General features: G+C 41.8%; 1 non-coding gene across 1 annotated transcript; it reads right to left on the reverse strand.

Moving 5' to 3' along the window:
* Positions 1-7,336: 7,336 nt before the first annotated feature.
* Trnas-cga lies at positions 7,337-7,413 on the reverse strand. Its single transcript has one exon. It is a non-coding gene; the product is annotated as a tRNA-Ser (tRNA).
* Between the last annotated feature and the right edge of the window lie 1,557 nt (positions 7,414-8,970).

Here is an 8,970-nt window from a genome sequence, read left to right on the forward strand (position 1 = left end):
CTCCACGCTGCCCTCAAATACTAAATTGGTGATCCCTTGATGCCTCAGAACATGTCCTACCAACCGATCCCTTCTACTAGTCAAGTTGTGCCACAAATTTCTCTTCTCCCCAATCCTATTCAATACCTCCTCATTAGTTATGTGACCTACCCATCTAATCTTCAGCATTCTTCTGTAGCACCACATTTCAAAAGCTTCTATTCTCTTCTTGTCCAAACTATTCATCGTCCATGTTTCACTTCCATGCATGGCTACACTCCATACAAATACTTTCAGAAACGACTTCCTGACACTTAAATCTATACTCGATGTTAACAAATTTCTCTTCTTCAGAAACGCTTTGCTTCCCATTGCCAGTCTACATTTTATATCCTCTCTACTTCGACCATCATCAGTTATTTTGCTCCCCAAATAGCAAAACTCCTTTACTACTTTCAACGTCTCATTTCATAATCTAATTCCCTCAGCATCACCCGACTTAATTCGACTACATTCCATTATCCTCGTTTTACTTTTGTTGATGTTCATCTTATATCCTCCTCTCAAGACACTATCCATTCCGTTCAACTGCTCTTCCAAGTCCTTTGCTGTCTCTGACAGAACTACAATGTCATCGGCGAACCTCAAAGTTTTTATTTCTTCTCCATGGATTTTAATACCTACTCCAAATTTTTCTTTTGTTTCCTTCACTGCTTGCTCAATATACAGATCGAATAACATCGGGGAGAGGCTACAACCCTGTCTCACTCCCTTCCCAATCACTGCTTCCCTTTCATGTCCCTCGACTCTTATAACTGCCATTTGGTTTCTGTACAAGTTGTAAATAGCCATTCGCTCTCTGTATTTTACCACTGCCACCTTCAGAATTTGAAAGAGAGTATTCCAGTCAACATTATCAAAAGCTTTCTCTAACTCCACAAATGCTAGAAACGTAGGTTTGCCTTTCCTTAATCTAGCTTCTAAGATAAGTCGTAGGGTCACTATTGCCTCACGTGTTCCTATATTTCTACGGAATCCAAACTGATCTTCCCCGAAGTCGGCTTCTACTAGTTTTTCCTTTCGTCTGTAAAGAATTCGTGTTAGTATTTTGCAGCAGTGACTTATTAAACTGATAGTTCGGTAATTTTCACATCTGTCAGCACCTGCTTTCTTTGGGATTGTAACTCGTATATGTATTCCATGTAGTGTCAACACACTTTGTGGAAAATAAACACTGCTTGGTCTGTCTGAATCGCACTGTAGTTGCTTCTTGTGAAGTAGGAAGGTAGAGGGGAGAGAGTACGATCATTGTCTGGTCGCTCTTCAGTTAGCAGACCTCTGAACGGGGAAGTGCTTGAGCATATGCAGGCGTCCTGTATTCACTCACGTGTGTACCATTCACCCTCTATCCTCTTCCCCACACAGCACCAGAATCAATTCGTACCTTAAGACAGTTACAGTGCACTTAGATTTGGTACTCCCATTTAATAATTGTTAATAATCAACTTCATTTGACAATAAACATTAATTTTATACCATCAATTATGTTTGTCAATAAACTACAATTTTTCCATCCGCTGTAAAACTGAGGCTATTTGTCGTAAAGGAACATAAATAGCACACTTTTTTTACGAAATTTAACGTATATTGATTGCGACATATTTGCCTGAAGCCGCAGATTTCGAGTTATTTCAGAAAAACAAGAAATTAACCTTCAAACCCCCCACATCATCTAGCTGACAACCCAGCCATCTGGAATGTAAATCTTATGTTCATGCCACTCCCTCCCACCAATGTACAAAAATTTGAAACTATTCAAATTTCTTCCACATTCGACTGTTTTGGTCTTCGTTGCTTGTTGTAAGAACGAAATAAAGACCCTTGATATTCTACTCAACACGTTGAACGTAAAGTTATACTGTCTGCTAATGGTACCTAGCAGAACAACGTCGGAGCACAGCCAACAAATCAGCATGATAGCGCAAACGAAAAACTCATCAACATTTATCGAACGCTGAGAACACCACAAGGTACGTCGAAATCCAAAACCGTGTCCTCAAATTTTAATTTTTTTTTTTTTTTAGTCTGATTCCCTACTTGGATCACTGGAAAGGATCGTTTGTCTTTTCGGTAGAATGTAGCTGGCAAGGCTTCAATAATAAATAAATCTATGTACGTCTGATTGACATGTGAGGCCAGCGTGTTCAGCAGTGGTAGCTTACAGACGACATAAAGGATGTTAGTGTAGATGACTGGTCACTTACGGTTCCGTACAACGTCCCACCCAACGCTGGCTTCTTGCGATCTTCTATCTGAAGACTCTTCTCGACAAGCGGTTCAGGTATTCAGTTAATGAGCTTGTTTCGCACAAGTTTAAGCACTACAGCAGAAAGAATCACTCAATAAAAACCATGTAAGCACAGACAATATGTTTATGCACCACGATTCGCAATCGCAATGTTGCCACCCAACTGCCCGCGTCATGACATGTATCATTGTTGAAAAGTTGTGACCAAAGCTAAAGAGCGACGATCGCTTCTGAACTGTATCACAGCACTTTACCAGCCATACGTAATACGTTACCAGCCTGTTACGTTTGTAATTGTCCAGAATAATTGATTACAAAAGTACAAGTACAATTATCAAAGGAACAAATAAAGAAGCTAGTATCGATCTTAAAAGTTCAGTCTCAGATTTATTCTTTTACTGTTAAGTAATGCTGTTTAAAGGAGTGACGCTGACGTGCTGATACCAGCTGGTATAATTCAGTGCCGATATGTGCAGGTGCCCGAAGAATTGTGGTTACATGTCCATCTACCTCCTTCCTTGTAAGTTTCGATTACTACAACACGTCGTTTTGGTTTACCTCACTGTTACATTAGATGATTTTGTAATGAGCTGTGGAGTGATAATGATGACAATGTATGATTATGGACAGATCTGAACTATCCGTATCTTGTGAAGATTAGTTAACTTGGAACTTTTAGTTCGACGATATATTTTAGCGTCACACATTTACTACGAAATTATTGATGTTTGTGGAACCAAATCAGTGAATCGATCCATGGTTCGTTGGGTTGTGCAGATACCTCTTTCAGATGCTGAAAAAAATTAGGATGGGTTACGAATCATTAGGGAACAAAGAGAGACTAAAAAATTTGGGGATAGTTTGAAAGGGTCTCTGTAGTCCCTAACGCCGACGCTTCCAATACAATGGTGGGTTAATTAAGCTGGAATTCGTGCAGTTGTTGAAGCTCCGGTTCAAAAGACATTCAAAATGCATACGCGATAGTAATTACTACGTTCCACAAGTGAATTAAACTCTCTAGTAAGACCCATGTGCACACACGCAAACACGATCGATCGCTACAGTGCAAAACATTTGTGTGGAAGTACGAAATCGACAGACGTGAGAGTTTGAGTCCGTTTGCTAGGTGAGTGCCGTATGTGAAATGTGCAACGGACAGGCAATGACGGGAAGTTTACATTTATTTTATGAAAATTAATGGAAATGTACGCTCCATCCCGGTACTATGCCCGTAACAAGGTGAGATTTCACGAACAAATGAAAGTATACTTTTGAAAATAACGTCAGGAGAGTTACAGAATATGCTCAAGCTTAATTATAAATATTAGCACTACAACAGTATTCAAAACGCGTAACTGTCAATAGTCATAATCTAGAAATCTGCGACACAGCAGATAACACGTATCGTTGTCAGACTGGCAATATTCTACAGATAATTTTGCAAACAGTGAACGTTTGTTCCACTCACCAGTTATTCTTTTCCAGTCTGAAAGACTGCAAAATATCTATCCAATGGGAAACTGCTAGCCATCGATTAATTCCGTTCAAAACTGACATGCTTTCCATCTCCACCATTTTTCTGTGAGATAAATTTAAGAGTGACACATCACGATGATCACAGCAAATCTTATAAACATTTAAGCCAAACTATCCATTTCAGTCTCTGAAGACGTAAAGAATTTTTTTTTTAAACCTATGTTTTCCTTATTAATAGACAGAAGTCTATAACAGAAACACGTTTCTGTCTATAAATTTCGGTAATCAATAACTTGGTGTGAGCGAACAGATATTGAACGTTATTTTATGTTGGAAATGATTTAGTTCACAGAACAGCTGTATTTCCACTATCGCAGAATAAGGGTGTGACGCGGGAACTAAGTTGGCAGCTTTTGAAATAAAAGCGTTTTATCGTTGCGATTGGATCTCTCACGAAATTTCGGTCATCAGCCTTCTCCTCCGAACACCAATATTTTCTAGGAGCCCACCTGCATAGTGAGGAATGCTGATCATAACAAATAACAGAGATCTGAGCTTTCCCGGAAAGATTTAAGTGTTCTTTTCACCTGTGCACTTTTCAGTTGCACAGTTCGCCTTAATCGCTGTATGAACATAAACATCAAACAGGGACAGTCATATTTCAGGGGCCGTATACCAGAGACAGCTGGAAAATTAAGGCAGCAAGCTTGCTGATTTCCAGATAAACATTGTGAAATTCTTTTAGCTGACAAATCAACAGAAAATCGTAAGGGATCTAAACTGCTTCCAATAAAAAAATAAAAACACACATTCTACGTAAAGAGTTAATATCCCAGCAACATAAGTGAAACTGATTTTACATAGGTATCTCTTTTCTCTTTTCCTTGCCTCTACTACTAATTAAATGTTACTTACCTTTTTATCACAGTGTTTGAATCATTTACAGATGTCACCGTCATTTTATCTGGAAACAGTTCGTGCCTTTTGGTAAAAAATAAGCAACATCTTGCATTACCAATGCTGCAGTTTCCCTGTTGAGTGCGTTCTGACTGTTAGGTTGTGGAAGAAAACGCTTGAAATCAGCCGTTTCGTTGACAGCGTTTTTCGAATGATTTGTCTGGAACCGCGCGCAACTGAAGGGATGTAAATACGTAGTAAGCTCCTGCTTTTTCGGAAGAATAGGAAAATCAAGTCACAGAAGTCACTCTCCCAAACAAGAGAAAAATTTTGAAAATTTAATTAGAAAATCAATTACAAAAGGACAATTTCATTGTTGATTACAAAATAGGTAAACCAAACTTCAGCGTTACATAAGTATAGATATTCTAAGATAAATTTAAGAAATAATAATAAAAGCACTCCGTCTTCAGGCCACAAGTGGCCCATCGCGACCATCCGACCGCCGTGTCATCCTCAGTGGAGAATGCAGATAGAAGGGGCATGTGGTCAGCACACCGCTCACAAGAATTAATAATAGCGTAAGTTTAGTATTAGCAGTATAAGTTCTTTCAATAACACATATGACAAATTACATAAGACAGGTCGCATTGAAATCTTTGATGTTTTCTCGTTCAGTTGTAAATAGCATGCTACTGTAAAAAAAGTGTGCGTGGTGGGCAGTCCTACTGAATGAAATAGCTAAAGAATTTCCATCCTGTTTTATGATACTGCCTGTGCGCTACCTCGCCACACGTCATGGTCCTGTGTGGACTGACCCAGTGCACTCCTCGGGAAACCCGCTGGCATCGGGGGCTGATGACACCTCTCATCATGACCGCGCTGTCCGCTGGAGGTCCCTGCCCACGCCGACGCCGACGGGTCCATCATTGGCGATACTATGATGGCGTGCAACTGGCCTCACCGATACCGCTGCCATCGTATCTCTCCACCTGGTGCTGGAAAGAAATAAGCTATGTAAGTCCCGGTTCAATACGCCTACATTTCATATGACAATTGTTCAGAGTGCTACCTCCAATGGACATCTCCCTGATAGGGTTCATAAGTCAAATGATGAGACCTTGTTTTGTTTGGTAATGTTTTAGATCTCTAGCAGTTTCTCCTCCAGTTTTGTATTCATGCCTGCACAAACCCTGTGGCGAAGTGGCCGTAGGAACGCAAAAAGTCGCTGCGGCCGGTATTACTGACACATACAACGCAGGCCTGATCCAAGAGATAGAATACGAACTGTATCTTACCGTACATATGCTTTGGGTAAAGATGCCGCGATAAATGAGTTTCTTATTGAAGAAGCTAAACCAAGAGCTATTGATGTATTTATATGCAGAATAAATCCATAGATTGGAACTGAGGTTAAGATGGCATTCTCATTTCACCACATAAAGTTGTCACACTGGCTCTGTTGTGGGAGGAAGCGGAACGATCTGTTTCAGCCGCTGCATGCAGAATGAGCCGCAACGCATTTTTGTAAATGGTAGAAACGGTCAGCGGTGTGGAAAACCGAACCTTAAGACTGAGGGCCGTTGTGCTCCTTGTTATACGGAATTTCGTTCGACAGTGCATGCAGTTGATAACTTCCCTCAAAATCAGAGCCATAGCTTTCGACAGCAAAAAGCGTCGCAAAGTAATAGCCGGAATGAGAAGTCACAGGAGGGAAACGGAAATGCACAGTGAGGAAACGAGTGTGAGGCAGGCAATCCCACCCAACCTCACCCCCTACAAGAACAATGAACCCAGCGAAAAATGGAGAAATTTGTGAAATGACAAACATAATCTTAGACGCAAGCTCAGAGGAAGGACCATCGAAATGTTAATAGATACGGGAGCTCAGATTATTATTTTATTTGTTTCAAAAACGACAGGCGTGCGAACAGGCTGCTGTGTTGGAAGTGGTTCAGGTGAGGAACTAACCGCTCCTGCCAGTACCTGTCTGGTAGATTAGTAGACTGATGGGAGAAAGTATGATTTCAGCATGGAATTGGTGAGGAGACACAGACCGGATTTTGATGTAATTTTGGGAACAATTTCCTATATCGTTTACTGGTAGTGATTATAGCGTGCGAACTGTGAAATTCATTGACAGTAACCGTGTGCCTCAGGTGCGGTGAATCTGTGGTGTACGAACTCCTTCGCAGGATCTTATAGACCCATGTACATAGGCATTGAAAACTAGCAGCCCTTGTTGAATCAGTGGTACGCTAGAAGTTCTCTGTATTTATGTCAAAACATGGATACCACCAAGACCAGATATTCTGACTGATCGAATTAGCTGGAACGTCATTCTCGACCAATTGTAGCTTACCTTATTTTTTCTCCCTCTGCGTCTCACGGTCTTCCCACCAACACGTCACCTGATGTTTTCCACACAGTCGTAACTGCAGTACTAATTGGACTACCCCTGTCAGTACAGACTGAATGTTCTGCATCTATGCATCCAACGTCAGTGCCTGACCTGCTGCAGAGGGAAAAGTAAGCATTAGTGCATTGCTCTCACCGCATGTCTCGCAAAGACCCGGTCCCTGGGTTTACTTTTAACTAACTCTTCACTTTTCAGAATGAGATTTTCCATCTGCAACGGAGTGTGCGGTGATATGAAACTTCCTGGTAGATTACAACTGCGTGCCGGACCGAGACTCGAACTCGGGACCTTTGCCTTTCGCGGGCAAGTGCTCTACCAACTGAGCTACCCAAGCACGACTCACGCCCCGTCCTCACAGCTTTACTTCTGCCAGTACCTCGTCTCCTACCCTCCAAACTTTACAGAAGTTCTCCTGCGAACCATGCAGAACTAGCACTCCTGAAAGAAAGGATATGCGGAGACATGGCCTGGGGGACTTTTTGCCCGCGAAAGGCAAAGGTTCCGAGTTCGAGTCTCGGTCCGGCACACAGTTTTAATCTGCCAGGAAGTTTCATATCAGCGCACACTCCGCTGCAGAGTGAAAATCTCATTCTGGAAATGTCCCCCAGGCTGTGGCTAAGCCACGTCTCCGCATCTCCTTTCTTTCAGGAGTGCTAGTTCTGTATGGTTCGCAGGAGAGCTTCTGTAAAGTTTGGAGGGTAGGAGAATAGGTACTGGCAGAAGTTTAGGACGGGTGGTAGGGACAGAGCATCGAGTGACATAATACTGAGTGCACTATCCGAAAATTACCTCGAGCAATTAAACAGAGAACCGACTCGTGGAGATAACATCTTGGACCTACTGATAACAAACAGACCCGAACTTTTCGACTCTGTATGTACAGAACAGGGAATCAGTGATCATAAGGCCGTTGCAGCATCCCTGAATATGGAAGTTAATAGGAATATAAAAAAAGGGAGGAAGGTTTAGCTGTTTAGCAAGAGTAATAGAAGGCAGATTTCAGACTACCTAGCAGATCAAAACGAAAATTTCTGTTCCGACACTGACAATGTTGAGTGTTTGTGGAGAAGGTTCAAGGCAATCGTAAAATGCGTTTTAGACGGGTACGTGCCGAGTAAAACTGTGAGGGACGGGAAAAACCCGCCGTGGTACAACAACAAAGTTGGGAGACTGCTGCGAAAGCAAAGAGAGCTCCACTCCAAGTTTAAGCGCAGCCAAAACCTCTCAGACAAACAGAAGCTAAACGATGTCAAAGTTAGCGTAAGGAGGGATATGCGTGAAGCGTTCATTGAATTCGAAAGCAAAATTCTATGTACCGACTTGACAGAAAATCCTAGGAAGTTCTGGTCTTACGTTAAATCAGTAAGTGGCTCGAAACAGCATATCCAGACACTACGGGATGATGATGGCATTGAAACAGAGGATGACACGCGTAAAGCTGAAATACTAAACACCTTTTTCCAAAGCTGTTTCACAGAGGAAGACCGCACTGCAGTTCCTTCTCTAAATCCTCGCACAAACGAAAAAATGGCTGACATCGAAATAAGTGTCCAAGGAATAGAAAAGCAACTGGAATCACTCAATAGAGGAAAGTCCACTGGACCTGACGGGATACCAATTCGATTCTACACAGAGTACGCGAAAGAACTTGCCCCCCTTCTAACAGCCGTGTACCGCAAGTCTCTAGAGGAACGGAGGGTTCCAAATGATTGGAAAAGAGCACAGATAGTCCCAATCTTCAAGAAGGGTCGTCGAGCAGATGCGCAAAACTATAGACCTATATCTCTTACGTCGATCTCTTGTAGAATTTTAGAACATGTTTTTTGCTCGCGTATCATGTCATTTCTGGAAACCCAGAATCTACTATGTAGGAATCAACATGGAGTCCGGA

This window comes from Schistocerca piceifrons, chromosome 6, assembly GCF_021461385.2.
Source record: "Schistocerca piceifrons isolate TAMUIC-IGC-003096 chromosome 6, iqSchPice1.1, whole genome shotgun sequence".
Classification (NCBI taxonomy): Eukaryota; Metazoa; Arthropoda; class Insecta; order Orthoptera; family Acrididae; genus Schistocerca; species Schistocerca piceifrons.